Source organism: Macadamia integrifolia, chromosome 6, assembly GCF_013358625.1.
Source record: "Macadamia integrifolia cultivar HAES 741 chromosome 6, SCU_Mint_v3, whole genome shotgun sequence".
NCBI classification, from domain to species: domain Eukaryota; kingdom Viridiplantae; phylum Streptophyta; class Magnoliopsida; order Proteales; family Proteaceae; genus Macadamia; species Macadamia integrifolia.
This window is the reverse complement of record NC_056562.1, coordinates 18,516,382-18,538,424: the sequence shown is the minus strand read 5'-3', so window position 1 is coordinate 18,538,424 and position 22,043 is coordinate 18,516,382.

Genomic DNA, 22,043 nt, shown 5'->3' with positions numbered 1-22,043 from the left:
CTAAAGAGCCAAAAGAAACCATAAAATCTGTCATCCTATTTAGCTCTCTCTATAAACATGTTTGTAATCCCTTGAGACTAGAGACCCACAAAACTGTAAAATCTTCCTCTTGATAGCTTGTTATTTTACGGATCTTAGATCACTCCATTCAACATATCCGCTATAAGTTTGGAATCTAATTGGAATGATATCTACAACAAATTATTATCAATACATATAGTTATAACTTTTAAGATAGACAATAACTCTATGTGAAGAATCGAAGTCACATTTTTAAAACCAGCAAATTTTAAAATAGGTACCCACTATTATCTCTAATGATCCCATAATAAGAGGTTGTATCCTGCTTTAGGGATCCATCACAATGAAATGCTACCATATCAATAGGAGGAATAGACCAAGAACAAGCTTTCAAAAATTTCACCACCTATTTCATATCAATTATCCACTTTTCCACTAAAAATCAATTTTCACTAAAAACTGATTTCTAGTGTTGTGGGCTCTTGAAAAGTGAATTAACTCACACTTGCTACTAACATCAGCAACAATAGTAACAATGATTTTGCATAGAAAGCCAACCTCAAATGATCATCTTTATTAAATTTATACTTAACCCAAGCTGCAATGTCTTCTATTTGGCTATAGAGTTTTCCATGCTGAGAACATAACACAAAAATCTCATTTTAAATATAAGTGAATGGGCATCCAAAAACTAGATGATTCTTATCTTCAATTGTAGCCCAATAAAATTCACAAATAGGGGAAATTAGAATACTACGTGTAATCAAATTATCTTTAGTTGGAAAAACATTTACCCAACTTCTCCAAGCAGTAACTGAATGTCTAGGAATATTATCATTAAATCAAATATCTACTCAATCCACTTTTTCATCTCGAGTCCTCACAATTTTTCATGTTGATTTTGTAGAGAAGGAACTCGAAGAATGATCCTTCCACACTACTATATCCAAATAAGAATGAGGAAGTTTATGAATAGCCGAGAGAGCACCCCACACCTCCATAAGCTCCATAGTAGTGGTAGGAGATGGATGCCACTCTCTATCCCTTAGGATATTAGCCACCTTTGCTAATTTATGAGATCTTGTATTATAAAGAATTCTATCTTCGAATCTTTAATGAAAACTGATTGATTTTCACTAACCACATTTCTAATAATATCTTCAAACTTATTTGACATATTTTTATTAATGATATTGCAAAGAGCAATAGGTCAAAAACTAGCAAAAAAAGTGACATTTCTAAATTTTAGGATAAGGCTTGTGAAAATATGGTTAATAGAATTTAGCATAAAAGAACTTGTGAAAAACCATTTCACAGTAAGAGTTAACTTTTTCCCCACCAACTCTCAAGAATATTTAAAGAAACCAACACCAAACCCATCAAGCCTTAGAGCTTTATAATCATTCAAAACAAAAAATCACTCTTCTTACTTCCTTAGAAACACCTTTCTCAAGCACCATTAAGGGGAATGTTGTTAGGACAAAACCACTTTCAAACCCAAAAAGATTTTTGTAAAAATCCACTGCTTCCTTCTTTATAAGACTCAGATCATCCATTGTAACACCATCTTTCCTTTCAATCTCAAGAATATTATTCATGTAAAACAGAAAATGTGACAAGCGAGGAATGATAGGGAGTTCATGGACGAAATGCACGGTAAGTGACAACACAGAATCATGGAAAAACAACAATATGACAGAAAGGGGCATATGTAACATGGCAGGTAAGGAATGATAAAGAGGATTCAAATCTTCAATGTGCAAGTTCATTCACAATGGAGTAAAGCTTGAAGCTACAAGTCTAAGATGGAAATGCCGTGGTAGTGAGATCATGAACATGCAAAAACATACGCTAATAGACTATTGAGGTCCACAAATACCAAGGATGTAAAGAAAAAAAAATCAAGGAAAACCCAACACAAAAGAGGGATTTTCATGGGAAGACATGGGGATTTCAAGCATAAGGGGCATTCCATGAATTCTACAGCATGTTAAGCACAAATCAAGCATAATGCATCACAATTGAATCATTAATTGGGGAAGAAGGGCAAGAAATGAAGAAATCCTCAAATTTGGGAAAAACTAGGGCACGGTTGGGGTTTTTTCTCAAAATGGGGAGATAAATCCTAACAAACTAGAAATAACCACAAGAGAAACACCACAATCACATGGAAAAACTATTCTATGGAAAGAAATATGGAAAAGAACCTAGATTAAAGTTTACACATGAGTTCTAACCCCCCAAGTGAAAATTCTGAGAAAAAGAGAAGGAAAACTTACTTGGAAGTGGAGGAGATGAATCTTCACAAAAGCGCCGGATCGTTGAGTGGGATCACAAGTGGAAGCGTCGAAATGCTCTCAAAAATCGCCTAGGAGAGAGAGAGAGAGAGAGAGGGAAATGAAAGAAGAAAACGGTGAACAGGGCTTAAGTGCCCTGTTCACGTTTTACTGCTTAGGTAGGACCGACGGGTTGACCGACGGGCCACCCTGCCCGCCGGTACAGCCCACCAGTTAAGGAAAACTTGGAAAAATGGGAAATTTTGGTTTTTGTGTTATTTATTTATTTAATATTATTAATATAATTACTATGGTTATTGTTATTACTCTTGTAATTGCATGTTATGGGCAAGTGGGACCATTGACATGCTTGTTGAAGCACTAACCCTGTATTTTTGGAATCAAGTTGCGGTTAGTTGCAGACTATCATACGCTACTATACCCTGTGTGTTGGCATATAATTATGTGCCGATATGAATTCTATGGTGTTTAACCAATGTGATGTATGATGTGCTCTAGGTACAGGGATACGATGGTACGTACTAGATCCGGTAGCAATGCCCGAGGCACCTCACGTGGTCCTCGTTCGGTCGGTCGACCACCGAATCCCAGGAGGTCCCGCTCTGTGGGGCAAACCTCACCTCCACCACCTCCAGAGACCCTTGGTCAGGGTGGGGCACATGGGGACCCACCTATGACTACACTCCCAGACCCTCCACTGGTTATTACTCCGGGGGATGTTGCTACCATAATTCAGCAGTCACAACAGGCTTTCCAGCAACAAATGCTTCAGTAACAGCAAGCATTTATGACTGCTATTCAGCAACAATTGGACCTTTCTCTATCGGGTCAACCTCCCCGGGTACTTACTCCATAGGACCCGCCTGTAGGGTCGGGAACGGGACCACAAGTGGGAGGTACACCTCCAATTCCACCATTCAGTATTCCTCAGTATGGGGTGCCTCCTCCATACTCTTACTTTCTGGCTTATGCTCCTAACTTCCCGCCGACGAATAATACGTCAAAGGTAGTGGAGTCATTCAAGAGGAACTTACCACCTGTATTCTCTAAGGTGGGGAGTGATCCTCTGGAACCGGACCAATGGATCCAAGAACTAGAGAAAATATTTGAGGTGATTGAGTACAGATGCACAGAAACTCATTTGTGCGGGGTTGCAACTCAAGAAGGAGGCCAACTCTTGGTGGCAAGCCTCCAAGCCCATATTGTTGGTTGCCCATCCAGAACCCACCTGGGAACAGTTCAAGGAGTTGCTCTTGGACAATCATTACCCACGCAGCTTCAGAGACCGCAAGGAGACTGAGTTCATAGCTTTAACCCAAGGAGGTAAGACTATCCTTGAGTACCAACAGCAATTTGAGAGCTTGTTCCATTTTGCCCCAAGGCATATGCGGACGACTGAGGAGAAGGCTGCGAGATTTCTAAAAGGCCTAAAAGCATCCATTGGGTCTATACTTGAGGTCTTGGATTTGACTGACTATAGCCAGATTGTGCAGAAGGCCAAGACCATGGAGGATAAGCAAAAGGGAGAACAGTCCCTCACCCCCGGACTGTGGAAGAGAACACACCCATTTCTGGATATGCGTAACTCCTCCAAGGCATACCGTGGGTCGTACAATGCTGGGCCTATGTATAGGCAACCCTATAGGCCATCTGGATACCCTCTTAGACCAACTGGTGGTTCGGGCTCCACATCTTTTCGCCCGAACACTAGTGCGGCACCTACAGTTCCAAGGCCGCCTCGACCTCCATCTTCAACGGGTCAAGTGCAGAGGGGCCCCGCCCCAGTTCCGACATCTCAGATTCATTGCTTTAACTGCCATTCATATGGACACTATACAAAAGACTATCGGGTCAGACTAGCCTTGCCCTTCAGTCAGCCCTCGGCGTACCGACCTCCCTTAACTCGGGGAAACCAACCGCAGGGAAGGATGTATGCTCTATTAGCTGAGGAAGCTGAGGCCAGTACAGAAGTAGTAACAGGTACATTTTAAATTAAGAATTTCTTTATGTTAAATATTGATGACTTGCTGAAATTATATGCATTGTTACACTAGGTGTCCTATCCATATCAAGCATACCAGCCTATGTTTTATTCGATTCAGGAGCTACTCATTCATTCGCATATAAGAGATTTGCTGAGAAACTGGGGATGCCACCCAGGATCCTAGATCACGGAATGATTGTTAGTATGCCTACTGGTAAAGTTACTCAGTTAAAGGAGGTGTATGGGTCGTGCCCAGTGGAAATTTGAGGGAAGAACTTTGATGCACAACTCATTAAGTTCAATATGCAGAATTTTGATGTTATACTGGGTATGGATTGGTTATCGGCTCATCGAGCTAATTTGATGTGTGCTGAAAAGCTGATTAGGGTGACAGATGACGAAAGGAAAGAATTGGTATACCGAGCAGATAAAATGAAACGGGTGAGAAAGGTCATTGTCTTCGCTCTTCAAGCGGTAAAATTATTAGAAAGTGGGTGTCAGGGCTACTTAGCATCGGTACTTGATGTTGATGCAAGAATTACACCTCTAGAAGAGGTAAAGGTGGTTAAAGAGTTTCCCGACGTCTTCCCAGATGATCTGATGCATTTACCACCTGATAGAGAGTTGGAGTTTGCCATAGATTTGACTCCTGGAGCAGCTCCATTATCTAAGGTTCCGTACAGGATAGCTCTAGCTGAATTGAAGGACTTGTAGATGCAGTTGCAGGAACTATTGGAAAAGGGGTTTATTCGCCCAAGTGTTTCACCTTGGGGTGCCCCAGTGTTGTTTGTCAAGAAGAAAGATGGCAGCTTGCGTATGTGCATCGATTACCGGGAATTAAATAAGCTAACCATTAAGAACCGGTATCCATTGCCACGCATTGATGATTTATTTGACCAGTTGCAGGGTGCCAAAGTATTTTCAAAGATAGACCTTCGATCAGGCTATTATCAGCTCAAGATAAAGAGCAGCGACATACCCAAGACAGCATTTAGGACTCGGTATGGTCACTATGAGTTCCTAGTGTTATCTTTTGGGTTAACCAATGCACCGGCAGCATTCATGGATTTAATGAATCGAGTATTTCACGATGTACTCGATGAATGGGTAATTATTTTTATTGATGACATCTTGATCTACTCCAAGACAGAAGAGGAGCACACTCAATATTTGAGAATGGTGTTACAGAGGTTGAGAGAACAACGGTTGTTTGCCAAATACAAAAAATGTGAATTTTGGCTTGAGCAAGTTGGATTCCTGGGGCACGTAGTGTCTAAAGCCGGAATCGAGGTAGATCCTGATAAGGTGAAAGCAGTAGTAGAATGGGAAAGCCCCAAGAATGTCACTGAAATTAGAAGCTTCTTGGGATTGGCTAGATACTCCCGGCGCTTCATTGAGAATTTTGCCCGAATCTCAGTACCAATGACTAAATTAACCAAAAAATGTGTGAAATTCGACTGGGTAGAGGAATGTGAGAAGAATTTCCAGGAATTGAAGAAGAGGTTGGTGTCGGCCCCTGTGTTGACCATCCCTGAAGGCACAGGTGGAATGACAGTCTACACTGATGCTTCCAAAGTTGGGTTGGGTTGTGTTCTCATGCAACGCGGAAAGGTGATAGCGTATGCATCCCGACAACTAAAGGAGTATGAGAAGAACTACCCCACTCATGACTTGGAACTAGCCGCAGTCATTTTTGCCCTTAAGATTTGGCGACATTATTTGTATAGGGAGAAGTGTGAGATATACAGTGATCACAAAAGCCTTAAGTACTTTTTCACCCAGAAGGATTTGAACATAAGGCAGAGGAGATGGCTTGAGCTCATGAAGGATTTTGACTGCGATATTCAGTATCATCCCGGCAAAGCTAATGTAGTAGCAGATGCGTTGAGTCGGAAGGTACAGACTATGTCACTCTCATGCTTAGCAGTCAACCCACCACTCATTCAAGAGGCGACGCTAATGGATGAAGCCCTCTTATATGAAGGAGCAACCTTAGAATTAGAACGTCAACCAGAAAACCTTAAATGGTTGACTGTATCCTTGACGGCTTTATAGGTGCATCCGGCTATTAGGCAAGAGGTAATAATGAAACAACCTTTGGATCCTGAATTACAGCGGATCAAAGTTAAGGTTCAAGATCAAACAATGAACGACCCAGATTCTGTTTTAGCCGGTGATGGGGCATTGATGTTTCGAGGCAGATTGTGTGTACCCGATGATTTGGATATACAAGACAAGATAGTGCGAGAGGCATATAGCTCAGAGTACTCACTCCACCCGGGAAGTACAAAGATGTACAAAGACCTCAAACAAAATTACTGGTGGCCAAGCATGAAAGTCACAACAGCTCTGTATGTGGCGACTTGTCTCACATGCCAAAAAGTAAAAGCTGTGAGGCATCGACCTTATGGTTCTCTTCAGTCACTCCCAGTACCAGAATGGAAGTGGGAAAGGATTACAATGGACTTCGTCACCGGACTACCATGTACACCTAAGGGGATGGACGCGATATGGGTGATCGTTGATCGACTTACTAAAACTGCTCATTTTATTCCCATCAAGACCAAGTTCTCTATGGCCAAACTAGCACAACTTTACATGGACAACATAGTGCGCTTACATGGAGTGCCAGTGAGCATTGTGTCAGATAGGGACCCGAGGTTCACTTCTAGATTTTGGAAAAGCTTCCAGCATGCCTTGGGATCACAATTGAATTTGAGTTTTACTTTCCACTCACAGACTGATGGTCAGTCGGAGCGAACCATACAGATATTAGAGGACATGCTCAGGGCATGTACAATGGAAATGTGTGGTAGTTAGAAATAATATATACCCCTTATGGAGTTTGCCTATAACAACAGTTACCAAGCTACAATTGGGATGGCTCCGTATGAGGCATTATACGGCAAGAAGTGCAGAACTCCTTTGTATTGGGATGAGGTAGGTGATACATTGGACCACTTGAGATCTTAGCCCGGGTTGGCACAGTTGCCTACATGCTTGCTCTGCCACCTTCACTCGGGGACGTTCATAATGTATTCCATGTATCCATGCTGAAGCGATACGTTCATGATCCCTCTCATGTATTACCCGTGGAGCCAGAATACCTTGAAGCTGACATGACCTATACAAAGCAGCCAGCTGAAATTTTGGACCGAAAGGTGAAGACCCTTCGCAACCGCTCCATTTCCTATGTAAAGGTGTGATGGGCTAATCATTCACTTGAAGAAGCATCTTGGGAGAAAGAGGATGAAATGCGAGCCAAGTACCCTCATCTTTTTGATCAACCAGGTACGCAATTTCGAGGACGAAATTTTTCAGAAGGGGGGGGGAAATGTAATACCCTACTTCTTAAACCCGGTCTGATTACACGGTTGACCCGGTTTAACCATGCAGGACCTGAATCGGAGAGAATTAGAGCGGGTTCCTTATGGACTATGATGGCAAGGGTGACCTTAAACACCGGCTGACCCGACAAGTCTGACCCAGTGCTAGAAGAGACGGGAATGTCCAAGCCGTGTACATGCACCTATCATAATGTCATGTACGGATAAAGTAGATATGTAGCTGTATATTAAGGTGCATACATATATTACATCATATGCCAAGAGTGAGATTCGCGCCGAGGCCAGAACTCTGTCAAAATCCCAAGTTTTGGTCCTCAGGTGGGCAGACAGGTGGGCGCATCCACCCACCTGAATAACCCACCCATGTGAATTACTTAGTATTTTAAAGAATTATATATAGCATTTATACTTTTCTTTTCTTTTCTCATTTATGACACTCGTACGTTGGTGAGAGGAGTAAAGAGGAGAGAGAAAAGAAAGCGAAGAAGAAGGGAAGAGAAGGAAGAGGAAGAAGAGATGGATGTCAGCGGCGCCGAGGCTTGATCTCCCCATTCCGACGCCGGAAGAGTGATCTTCAACACTAGATCTACATTTAGAGGTAAGCAAAGTTTGAGTTCCTTAAACCTTCACCATACCCAAGTGAAACCCTTGGTTTGGGTAGGGTTTCTTGAGATCATGTAAATCCCCTTTGAAATGATGAATCTAAGGTTTAATAGATGATTTATGTGTTGATCTTGAAGGATTTGAAGAAGTATTTACAAGGTTGGAGAAGCATTGTGGATTTGAAGTGATTTTTGGGGTTTGAAGGTGTTCTTGAGCAAAGAAGGTAAGATGGCTTCCCATTCCTTAAATCTAACCTAGATCTAGGTTAGAACCATTCTATAAGACCTTGAAGGTGTGAAGAATGGGTTTGAAAAAGCCCCATTTGAATCCCCAAAGATTGGGGAAAGTTGAGAAGAAATAGCAGGTTCCCCACCAAGACCGGTGGGCCATCTGGCCCGCCTGTGGGCACCCGCCTGAGAGGGCAGGGCCTCGGGCACAACCGGCGGGCCAGACCGATGGGCCAACCGACGGGCCACCCTACCCGCCAGTCTTAGCAAACCCCCTGGCCCAACCGATGGGCCAGATCGGTGGGCCAACCGGTGGGCAGACCTACCCGTCGGTCCAGATCGGTGGGTCTGACTGGTGGGTCAGACAGGTGGGCTGTCCGACCCACCCGAGAGGCTCCGAATGTGATTTTTACATCCTATTGGACCCGAATCGGACGTGTGACCTTCATTTAGGATTCTAAACATGATCGTGTAATTGGATCGTGTTAATCTTGATTTCAAAATGGTGAAATACTAACCCCGCTCACTCATGTTAGGTTCACCAAATCCTACGCTTCTCGCACCGGATCTCACCCGTACCGAGTGGGAATCCTTGTACACTACAGGTAAGTGGGGAGAGGACGTTTGGCCTTGTTTCAAGGCATTGTTTGGCATTCATTTAATTTTATCTAGTCTAGTCATGCCATCATGAAAATGCTATGTAGATTAGTCATCCTCACATTGTTATGCATGGGTGTTGTGTTTATTTTCTAAAATTGTCAAGTGATAATATGCTCCTGTGATGAATGTAGACATCATTGTGCATGATGCATTAGTAGACTAGATGCCGTAGTCGACTTGGAAACGAGTGTATTGGTGGCCCGTGGTATGGGACGCGGTGGCACTATGAAATCGTGCTATTGTCATATAGGAGCATGCGGTTTAGGATTTTCACCTTCCCGTGCTACGACCCTTCCCAACAGGGGTTAAGGTGTTGGGTTACCATTTGGGGGGAAGCAATGGTCGCGGTTGTCGGGTCACTGTGGCAATTAGACATAACGCCCGGTGGGTCATTAGGACAGTCGGCAACCCCGATGGTATATTCAAGATGGCTAATCGTACTGCTTTTAAATTGCTGGAGTCAGCACCTTTAATTTCAGTCTTTTACTTTTCTGTTGAGAGCCGGTGGTCGGCATGTTTTTACTTTTTTGAGTACTCACGGTGGGCCTTCTCCGACAGCCCTATAGGCGTATCGCGGGATGGAGTTCACAGCTCGTACCCGGAGCATACGCGCACTGTGGTTGTAGTAGCACTAAACCAAAGACTTAGTAATGTTGCTTAGGTGGATGTGATTTAAAAATGTATTGCATAGCATGTAGTGCATATGATTGTGAATTGTTGTGTGGACTGTTGTGTGGTCCATCTTTCCACTTACTGAGCTAGTGAGCTCATCCCACGTGTGCACCTCTTTTAGATGATCTTGTAGGTCATCAACTAGATGAGCACGGGGCGGGTCCCACGGTTGAGTTCCCTGAAGAGGACTGGTGGGCCCTTGAGGAGTTAGTCACGACACTGGCTACTCGTGCAAGAGTTGTGCTGCGGGACCGTAGTTCTGATGCCGAGCTAAGCTCTACTTCTAATGCTGGGCTGAGCTCCACTTTTGCTGCCGAGCCGAGCTCTACCTTGTGAAGCCGAGCTGGGTTCAACCTTTAATACCGAGCTGAGCTCTAGGTTCTGATTCCGAGCCGAGCTGTATACTCTGATTTTGATGATTTCCTTTTAGTACTTGATATGTGAATTGTACTTTCATTGTATAAATATCATGCCTTCGGATCCACATGTATATAATTATTGTATCACAATTCGGGTATCAAGTATTATGGGGATATTCATAGGTAAACCACGTCTTCCGCTGATCTGATAAGCTTTTATTAGTCGTGTGAATGCTGTGGTGGAATACAGTATCAGATGATCCTGACAGGTTTGGGTTAACCGGTGTTAACCCGGTCACTGACCCGGTTCGGTGTGAACGGGGTGTGACATATAATTATATTATTATTTAAGTTTTGTTTATTCATTACAAGATCTAATATTTTGCAAATCTAGTCTTAACGTTTATGCAACAAAAGATACGAATTTTTAAAGGGGGGCCACATGCTGAGGTGCCCAATTCAGTTAAAGCTCTATATATTTCTCCTTTAGCTACCATTCTTCTTTCTTCAAATTTGATGGAGGAGAATAGCTTGAAGACAGGTATGTCTTATGTTCTTCATTTTTATTTTTTTTGGACATGTCAAGTTCTTTTTTGAATCAGTCTTCAAGAGGGGAGATAAGAGAAGGTTTTTCTCAACCAAAGAATGTAAACATACAGCTTGAACGTATTCATATTTCCTCTAAACTTTTAAATGGCTCTTCTAAAAGGGGAAAGGAGGTGAATGCTAAGAAGGCAAGAGGAATTCTCTCTAAACATATCGTTTAATGAATGTTCTTTGCTGGAACATTGGGGGGTTAAATTCCCCAGAAAAGCAAAGGGCTATTAAGAACATGATTAGGGAAAAAATATTAAGTTAAGAATTCTTCTTGAGACTAAAGTTAAAAAATATAGTATTTGTTCTATATTTTCTGCTAATGGTTGGTCTTATATAATTGACTAATGATATTTTCACAAGGATTTGGATTGGTAGGGATAATATCAATCTTTTGGTTGAGGAAGTTAAACTAAACTCTCAAATGATTCATATGAAAATTAAAATTAAAGGTTCGAGTATGGAGTTCTTTTGTTCTGTAGTATATGCTAATAATTGTGTGGAGAGAATGAGAGAGTTTTAGATTGGTATTTTAGTCATTTTTAATAGTATCCAATCTCCATGGATCTTATTGAGAGACTTTAATGTGATTTCAAATCAGTAAGAAAAAATGGGTGAGGAAGCAATTCAACAAACTCTTATTGATGACTTTAATAATTGTATTTTTAACTTTGATTTGATGGATCTTAAGTGAAAACGAGAGTTATTCACTTGGAGTAATGGAAAAGAAGGGCAATGATGAGTCTCTTGTAAGTTGGATAGGGTTCTCTGTAATAATTCTTGAGTTGACAAATTTAAGTTTTCTGAAGCTAATTTTTTGTGCCTTGGAATTTCAGATCATAACCCCATTATTCTTTCTATCTTGGAAGAGATGAATTATGAACCAAAGTCATTTAGATTTTTTATACCTAGACTTCTCATTATGATAATGACAATATTTGATCAAAGGGTGGAATACTTCAGTATAATGCAATCTTAATCTTCTTCTTAGATTTTGGTGATATGTTTAAAGCTGATAAAGAGGCTGAAGGGATCTTCATACTTCAAGCTCAAGTTTCGACTAATTCAACCCTTCCCTTGTGTCTTTAAAAAAAGAAGCTAAAAAGGGGTTGTGGGATGCTTTGAAGGTGGAGAAAATTTTTCTCAAGGAAAAATCAAAGGTAAAGTGGTCGTAGCTTAAGAATGATAATAATGGATTTTTTTTCACTCAACCACAAGAATGAAGCAGTACATGAATAATATTCTTGAGATTGAAAGGAAAGATGGTGTTACAATCGATGATCTGAGTCTTATAAAGAAGGAAGCAGTGGATTTTTACAAAAATCTTTTTGGGTTTGAAAGTGGTTTTGTCCTAACAACATTCCCCTTAATGGTGTTTTATCTAGTGAACAATAGTTGATGCTTGAGACAGGTGTTTCTAAGGAAGTAAGAAGAGTGATTTTTCGTTTTGAATGATTATAAAGCTCTAAGGCTTGATGGGTTGGGCTCCCCCTTACTGCTGTCATTCTTTTTTTTTTTTTTTTTTTTACTCACCCTGCTTTCCTCTTTTCTTGCCAGGATGTCATCTCGCAAAGGCAAGGAGCCCGCATCCTCTGGCGCTCGACGTAAGACCACCGCTTCTAAGCGGAAGAGTACGGGAACTAGCTCTCCAACCCCCCGCACAGGGAGACCCGGACCTGCCCGGTTTGATCCCTCTGACTACGATGAGGAGCTCTTCCATAGCTCAGAGGCAGCAGCCAACTGGCCGGCTTTCCTGAAGAGGTCAGTAATGATGGAAAAGACCGTGGTAGTCGACGACTTCCATAAAGCTTGGCTTCAGGATAGGTTCACAGCACTGGGCTGGGAGTCTATCCTCCACGTAGACCGCCCGTGCTATGAGCAGCTGGTTCGTAGGTTCTACTGCAACCTGGAGGTTTCCTACCGGTGCGGAGAGTACGCGATCATCAGTATGGTGAAGGGGGTGGACATCCAGCTGACCGTGGACACCTTGGCCAGCATTCTGGGTATCTCTGCCGTCAGGCACCGTTACTACAGTCCTCCCAGGAGTAAGCCCCTGGGCCCATTCATGAGTCTGGAGACGCTGGACTACATCTATGAGACTATCTGTGGCAGCAATGCCCGTCCGGAGTTCGAGACATCCTTCTACCCGGAGGTTCGAGTATTTGCCCAACTGGTCCAGTTCAACTTGCTCCCCAGGGGAGGTCATCAGAACCAGGTGGGCTTCATGGCGGCCTTCATAGCTTACTGCATCTACACGGCCTTAGAGGGAGGTGTCGAGCATTTGTGCTTGCCATACATCATCCTCAAGACGATGGAGCACCATACTTCTCACCCCGAGGATGGAGGATTCCCATATGGCAGGATCCTCACTAGGATCTTCGAGTTCTTCGGGGTAGACCTGAGTGGCGAGGAGGGGAAGACTCCGACGGACAAGTTTAACAGAGGTAACCTCTTGAGGATGGGTCTCCATACCCTTATGGATACACCTCCAAGAGCAGGAGCTCAGAGAGGTAGGGATAGGAGGGCTGCTCCTATAGAGGATGTTCTCATGGAGGAGGAGTCCAGTGAGGAGGATAAGGACTATGTTCCTCAGGATGAGGAGGATGATTGGGTGGATGAGGACATCCCTGAGGAGGTGCCTCAGGAGTCGAGAGGTACCGATCCTGGCTTCACCAGAGTTGCAGCCCCACAGCGTAAAGCCCCACCACCTGAGGGTGGTGCCTATGATTTTGAGGGCATGCTGTCCACCATGAGGGATTTGAAAGATGGCCAAGATCAGCTGCTAAGAATGCTGGACGAGAGTGCTTCCAGGGAGGAATGCATCCTGGAGAGGCAGGCTACTTTGGAGGATTCCTTCCTCAGATTGGGCTAGGACTTGGACACCATGGCCAACGCCATCTCAGCAGATTTTGACCGGCTTCGGAGGGAGGTACGGCTGGTGAACGCAAGGTTTGACTACTATGACCATCGCCTCGACGTCAACTCTAGACCTCCGGCGAACATAGTAATCATAGACGACGACGAAGATGATCAGTGAGGACTTAGCTCGTCCACACCAGCTTCTTATCTGTTTCCTGTTATTGGATCCTATTGTATATTTCCTTTCTTTTCTCATACCTTGTACTTGCACTGTAACTGGAATTATTTGTGGGGTAATGTACTTTGATAGTGATTTTTATGGTGAATTCGTATGTGAGATCACTTGTGTAGTTTAATTGTGTCTTTGTAAATTTTTTTAATCCTTGTTATATTATATATATATATATATATGTTGTTTATCAGGTGTTTGTGTGTAAATTTTTTGGAAACTCCATTTTACGCCGTTATGCTGCCGAAATTTCGTCAAACTAGTACTCGATAGGTTATAACACCAATTTATTTATCTTTTATCTACTCTCACGCATGCCATGAATGCAATATCTAAATGCAATCCTTTTTAATACTTTCTTTCTTTGGCTTTTAACTCCTTAAAGCTTTTACATTAACCCAATCCCATTTTTCTATTATGGATTCTATGGGATTCTAATGGTATACTGTGAGTGGAGCAGAGCATCATGCTCTGATACCACCGTTGTCACACCCCGTTCACACCGAACCGGGTCAGTGACCGGGTTAACACCGGTTAACCCAAACCTACCAAGATCATCTGATACTGTATTCCACCATAGCATACACATGACTAATAAAAGCTTATCAGATCAGCGAAAGACTTGGTTTATCTATGAATATCCCCATAATACTTGATACCCGAATTGTGATACAATAATTATATACATGTGGGCCCGAAGGCATGATATTTACACAATGAAAGTATAATTCACATATCAAGTACCAAAAGGAAATCATCAAAATCAGAGTATACAGCTCGGCTCGGAATCAGAACCTAGAGCTCAGCTCGGCTTCAGAAGGTAGAGCTCGGCTCGGCAGTAAAAATGGAGCTCAGCTCGGCATCAGAAGTGGAGCTCAGCTCGGCATCAGAACTGCGGTCCCGCATCACAACTCTCGCACGAGCAGCCAGTGCCGTGACTAACTCCTCAGGGGCCCACCAGTCCTCTTCAGGGAACTCAACCATGGGACCCGCCCCATGCTCATCTGGTTGATGACCTGTAAAATCATCTAAAAAAGGTGCACATGTGGGATGAGCTCACTAGCTCAGTAAGTGGAAAGATGGACCACATAACAGTCCACACAATAATTCACAACCATATGCACTACATGCTATACAATACATTTTTAAATCACATCCACCTAAGCAACATTACTTAGTCTTTGGTTTAGTGCTACTACAACCACAGTGCGCGTATGCTCCGGGTACGAGCCACGAACTCCATCCCGCGATACGCCCATAGGGCTGTCGGAGAAGGCCCACCGTGAGTACTCGAAAAAGTAAAAACATGCCGACCACCGGCTCTCAACAGAAAAGTAAATGACTGAAATTAAAGGTGCTGACTCCAGCAATTTAAAAGCAGTACGATTGGCCCTCTTGAATATACCATCGGGGTTACCGACTGTCCTAATGACCCACCGGGCGTTATGTCTAATTGCCACAGTGACCCGACAACCGCGACCATTGCTTCCCCCCAAATGGTAACCCAACACCTTAACCCATGTTGGGAAGGGTCGTAGCATGGGAAGGTGAAAATCTTAAACCGCATGCTCTTATATGACAATAGCACGATTTCATAGTGCCACCGCGTCCCATACCACGGGCCACCAATACACTCGTTTCCAAGTCGACTACGGCATCTAGTCTACTAATGCATCATGCACAATGATGTCTACATTCATCACAGGAGCATATTATCACTTGGCAATTTTAGAAAATAAACACAACACCCATGCATAACAATGTGAGGATGACTAATCTACATAGCATTTTCATGATGGCATGACTAGACTAGATAAAATTAAATGAATGCCAAACAATGCCTTGAAACAAGGCCAAACGTCCTCTCCCCACTTACCTGTAGTGTACAAGGATTCCCGCTCGGTACGGGTAAGATCCGGTGCAAGAAGCGTAGGATTTGGTGAACCTAACATGAGTGAGCGGGGTTAGTATTTCACCATTTTGAAATCAAGATTAACACGATCCAATTACACGATCATGTTTAGAATCCTAAATGAAGGTCACATGTCCGATTCGGGTCCAATAGGATGTAAAAATCACATTCGGAGCCTCTCGGGTGGGTCGGACAGCCCACCTGTCTGACCCACCAGTCAGACCCACCGATCTGGACCGACGGGTAGGTCTGCCCACCGGTTGGCCCACCGATCTGGCCCATCGATTGGGCCAGGGGGTTTGCTAAGACTGGCGGGTAGGGTGGCCCGTCGGTTGGCCCACCGGTCTGGCCCGTCGGTTGTGCCGGAGGCCCTGCCCTCTCAGGCGGGTGCCCACAAGCGGGCCAGATGGCCCACCGATCTTGGTGGGAAACCTGCTATTTCTTCTCAACTTTCCCCAATCTTTGGGGATTCAAATGGGGCTTTTTCAAACCCATTCTTCACACCTTCAAGGTCTTATAGGATGGTTCTAACCTAGATCTAAGTTAGATTTAAGGAATGAGAAGCCATCTTACCTTCTTTGCTCAAGAACACCTTCAAACCCCAAAAATCACTTCAAATCCACAATTCTTCTCCAACCTTGTAAATTCTTCTTCAAATCCTTCAAGATCAACACATAAATCATCTATTAAACTTTAGATTCATCATTTCAAGGGGGATTTACAAGATCTTAAGAAACCCTACCCAAACGAAGGGTTTCACTTGGGTATGGTGAAGGTTTAAGGAACCCAAACTTTGCTTACCTCTAAATGTAGATCTAGTGTTGAAGATCACTCTTCCGGCGCCGGAATGGGGAGATCAAGCCTCGGCGCTGCTGACATCCATCTCTTTTTCCTCTTCCTTCTCTTCCCTTCTTCTTCCCTTTCTTTTCTCTCTCCTCTTTACTCCTCTCACCAACGTACGAGTGTCATAAATGAGAAAAGAAAAGAAAAGTATAAATGCTATATATACTTCTTTAAAATACTAAGTAATTCACATGGGTGGGTTACTCAGGTGGGTGGATGCGCCCACCTGTCCGCCCACCTGAGGGCAAAAACTTGGGATTTTGACAGAGTTCGGGCCTCGGTGCGAATCTCACTCTTGGCATACGATGTAATATACGTATGCACCTTAATATACGGCTACATACCTGCTTTATCCGTACATGGCCTTATGATAGGTGCATGTACACGGCTTGGGTATTCCCGTCTCTTCTGGCACTGGCTCGGACTTGTCGGGCCAGCCGGTGTTTAAGGTCACCCTTGCCATCATAGTCTATAAGGAACCCGCTCTAATTCTCTTCGGTTCGGATCCTGCATGGTTAAACCGGGTCAACCGTGTAATCAGACCGGGTTTAAGAAGTAGGGTGTTACATTATATATGTCGCAGAAAAAAAAATCTATTTTTATATTACTAACAAGGAAAACAAAGAAAACATATATTGATAGAAAAAAAGAATGTTGCCAGACTATGTAACATACGATAACACCTCCTTATCTCTATTTCTCTCATTCATCTTATAAAATGATATATTTACTATTTATTGTGGGAAGAGAGAGATAGACACGGGGAGACATTAGAGTACACTACGTAACTGGACAAAAAGATTATTAACATTAATAAAAATTTGGTATTAACATAATTCATCAGAATGACCAAAAGATTATCAAAATTTTAATTATTCAAAAGATCATCAATTTTATATTCATAGTAATAATTTCCAATGTAATTGAACCTATAATAAGCAAAAAAAATTTTAAACAATTTAATTTATGACATCATATTAAAGATTTGAGCACAATCCTTAATAATTAACTCAATAAATCTATTATATATATATATATATATATATACTAGTAAAAGTAAACATGCAAATGCACGTGTGGCTATATGTGTATGTGTGTGTGAGTGAGAGAGAGAGAGAGAACAAAATATTTATATCAAATTATATTTCAATCATATATGATATCCATTGAAACAATTAGTAATTAAGATGATTATTAAATATTAATTTTTTATTTATTTTAAGTAATGATAGACCATTATAATATATTACAATCAATGTTTAAATGTTGTTATAGGAGAAAGAGAGAGAGAGAGAGAGAGGGATCTAAGTTATTTAATTACTATTTACATATGCAATAATCAACTCAAGCTCAATATTATTTTGATTAAACTTTGTTATTTTAATCAAGTTTTTAACTTGTCTAAGTGTTGAGTTGACTTGGTTTAACTTATAAATTAATATCATGAAAAATAGCAATAAAAAGTCAACATTTCTAACCATTGAGGTTAAATTGAAAATATAAATAAGGGACTTGGTGGATTTGAATCACCATCCTCTTGAGATATGGAGCCAAATTTCTACACTACAAGTATTCTACCAATTGAGTTAAAGACCTATATTTAAATTATAAAATTCATGATAAAAAAAAAAAAGGAAACCAAGTAACCATGAGGAAATGATCATACAAATAATATTTCATCATTAAAACCATAGACGAAGGGAATGAAATTGAGATAAATTTAAGTCAGATCGTTAAATGAATTAGTTGCTCGAAAAGAAGAAGCATTGAATAAGTACAAAGAAAAGCATTATTAACAACATAATTTATAATCTAATTTATACTCTCACACATTTAAATTGAAAACTTTATAATGCCTTGTTCATGTGAGACAACTTAGGCGCAACATACATTAGGACATAACTTAAGATTGTCATATACATGGTCATGCCAGTTATACCATTCAAACTCCTAAGCATTATGATCATAGAAACATTTGGATAACCATTTGAAAATACATCACTAAACCATCCAACCATCTATTTTAGCTTCAAGTTATATCTTCAATAGAAAAGAATAATATGATCAACATGACTCAAAAATGGGCACGCACAATATCAAACATAAAGAAACAAGAGAAAAACTAATACTCAAAATAATCCTAATAAATTATCCATAACCTTAGACACATTTTAATTGCATTCAAAGTTTTAAGATCTTGGCATGTATAAGATGTTCAACTTGAAAGTATTATGCTTGTCTTCGTAATAAATATAATTACTTTGAATTAAGGGATAATAATTGAAATATATTACAATCATTTACAATACTTAAACCAACATGATCCACACTTCACCATTCCTCTTCCTGGACACTGATGGCAAGTTGAAACAAAACATTGCATGTATTTTAGCAACATATGAACTAAGAAGTTTCAGTAATATATTTTTCAAGTTCTCCAAACAAACAATGCATGCGTAGGACTATTTAGGGGATATCTTATTACCTTTGTTTGAAAACTAAGAATCTACCAATAAAAATTGAAACATGCCATGAGCAACAATAAGAAATAAATGAAATATATAAAAGTACTAAATCGGATTATTTTGCATTGGTTTATCCAGTTTCATACAATAAAAGTTGAAATGCATTAGGAATAAATTATAATAGCCATTAAGACAGTTTTAAACAAACAAAGAACAACTAAAGAACAGTAATAACCAGAATGAAGAGTTTAAAAAAGTATCAACGATGAGAAATTTTGTATTAAGAAAGAAAGAAACAAAGAAAGAACCTACATCAACACATTATCTTATGCACCTATGTCAATACCCCTCATTTCCCTTATATGAGTTATAAAAAATGAAACAGTTGAAAATGCATAAGAATCCCAAAATAAAACAACTGAAATCTCTATTTGGAAGTCAATTAATAGAATGTCAATATACACCTGCTTTAATGGAAGCTCTTTTATATATCCAGATGCCATTATGATTAAGTATATCGGTTTTGACCACAATTAACAAAATCATGAATTGTTTCAATAACTCTCACATGTTCTTTCAGGCATTTCATCAAACAGAGAATTCTATGAATACAAGAGTTACACCTATTTTACACAGATCACAAAATTTTGAAACCTCCACTGTAAGAGATGAAATCACCGAATGAAAGGAGATGAAGCTCTATAGAAACCCTAGAGAAAGTCACCTTAAACACACCAAACCCCTTCAATGAAGGAAGATAAAGCTTCAGAGAATAACTTGGCATCAGTTTAAGTGTCCAAGAAGCATCTTCGAATTGCAGCGATGGAGCTGGAAGATCCACGAGTTGTAGACATGGAGATGGAAGCCCTCTCGAGTTGATGGAGCTCGAAGGTCCAGGAATTGTAGAAACGAAAAACGTTTACTCACATAAGAGGAATTGCTAATAAGATTTTGAAGAAATATCTCTTTTAAAAGGTGTTGATACTCGATAGATTGAGAGAGAAGATAGAAAATATAAATTTTCTTTAAATTAGGAAAGCAATAAAAGAGAGAATCTAGAAAATAGGAATTTTTCTTTAAGAAGTTACTTTTTTACTATAGATTTTCTTTAATTAAGACAGTAATATTTGATTATAGATTTATTTTAAATTAAAAAAAAAAAAAAAAAAAAAAAAAAAAGCAATTGAGAAGATATGCAAAAGAAATTAATATCTAATTATAAAAAAGAACAAGGGTACCAAAAAAATAGAAAAAATAAAAAAGAAAAGATGAAGAAAATTGATAATAAGAAGTTAAGATATTTAAATAAATAAGAAAGATAAAATAGTCCAAAAAAAGATTAGCCACGAAGCATAAGTACATGCACTTATATAATAATAATAATAATAATAATAATAATAATAATAATATATAACACAGAAAGAGAAAAGTTCTAAAAAATGAATTTAATTCCAACTTCTAATTTGAAATATCTATCAATATCACACATTGAAAGATTATAGCTAGTAAACTTCATCAACTATCGTGTTTTTGACTATTAAGAAACACAAAAAATAAAGAACATATGTAAATTGTATAGGTGAACTTCTTAATATTTTTCCCCAGTCTTATGAGAATTCTAGAATGTGAAGTATGAAATAAAAAAAAAAAAAAAAAAAAAAAAAATAAATAAATATCACAGTTACGTGGATCTCCAATATATCAACCATTAGTAGGCATGAGGTTCCTTGAGTGGTGAACCAAAAATAAAGATATTCGCACTATAGAGATACAAATATGAACCCAACGCATGAATGAATGGGGGAAATACATTCTATCTAGCAAAAAAGAGGGGCATGGGATGAGCTCTCCCAAAACCATGAACAACCTCATTGTACAATAAAATATTCTCAAAAATACATCTACCAAGGATAAAAGTAGATTACAACGAACAAGACCTCCAATAACATATTTCAATTTATTGGTCAGTATCTTTGCAATGAATTTATAAAAGATATTACTAAGGAGGTCTAAAGTCACTACCTTAGAAGCTCGATCATACTTTTGAATGAGACTAATAAAGCCTAATTAATTATCTCTACTTAAAATGGATTATAAAAGAAGCTTTGGATAGCTTTAATCAAATCGTCTTGAATGATACACCATTAGGCATTAAAAAAGGCCTTACTAAAATCATTCGGCCAAAGGCTTCTGCACTTTAAGAGCATTAATGACATAAAGAATTTCTTCACTCAAAGGAGTGGTAACTAACATATTTTTCTCCTCCTAAGAGATCATACCAAACCTCAAATGAAAGAGAATCTCACGTATTGGATTTAAACGTGGGGGACAAAACAAGAAATAATTTAATTTTTATGGCACTTGGGTTCCTAAAAGGAATTCCCTCAATTAAAGTAAGGCTAATAATGGAATTGAAAGAGAAATATTTCCTTGCCTTCAAAGAGAACTGAAAAAAAAAAAAAAAAAAAAAGATGTATCATAGAGGCTCAATAATAGAACCCAAATAGAAAGTCTGTTGAACAATTGAGACTTGTGAAATATATTCTGCCCCATCACTTGCATCTCTCTGATTTCATCAAGTTTGCAAAGATCTAGCAAAATCAGATTTAGGCAATGGGCGACACATGTGCTCTAACTTTCTCTATACTGCTCATTATGTAGACTCGTTGTCTTCATTATTTAGACAACATGCTCCTCTCCAATATCCAGGACACTGATATCATCTACGTGGGTAAGAAATTACTTATCTTCCTATCTCTTGAGGCATCAACGGACTTAAGGAATATCATATTCCCATTGGAGTACATCATTAGTCAATGAACGTTTTCTTACTCATCGAAGTCCACATAATGGTCACCGCCTTCCTCACCTAGTCTGGTCGGAGGGATTTTATTTAATCCTTCAAATTTTACTTATGCATTGGAAGGTATGTGTGTTAGATCTTCCATAGGGTAGGGGCATTTACTTTCCC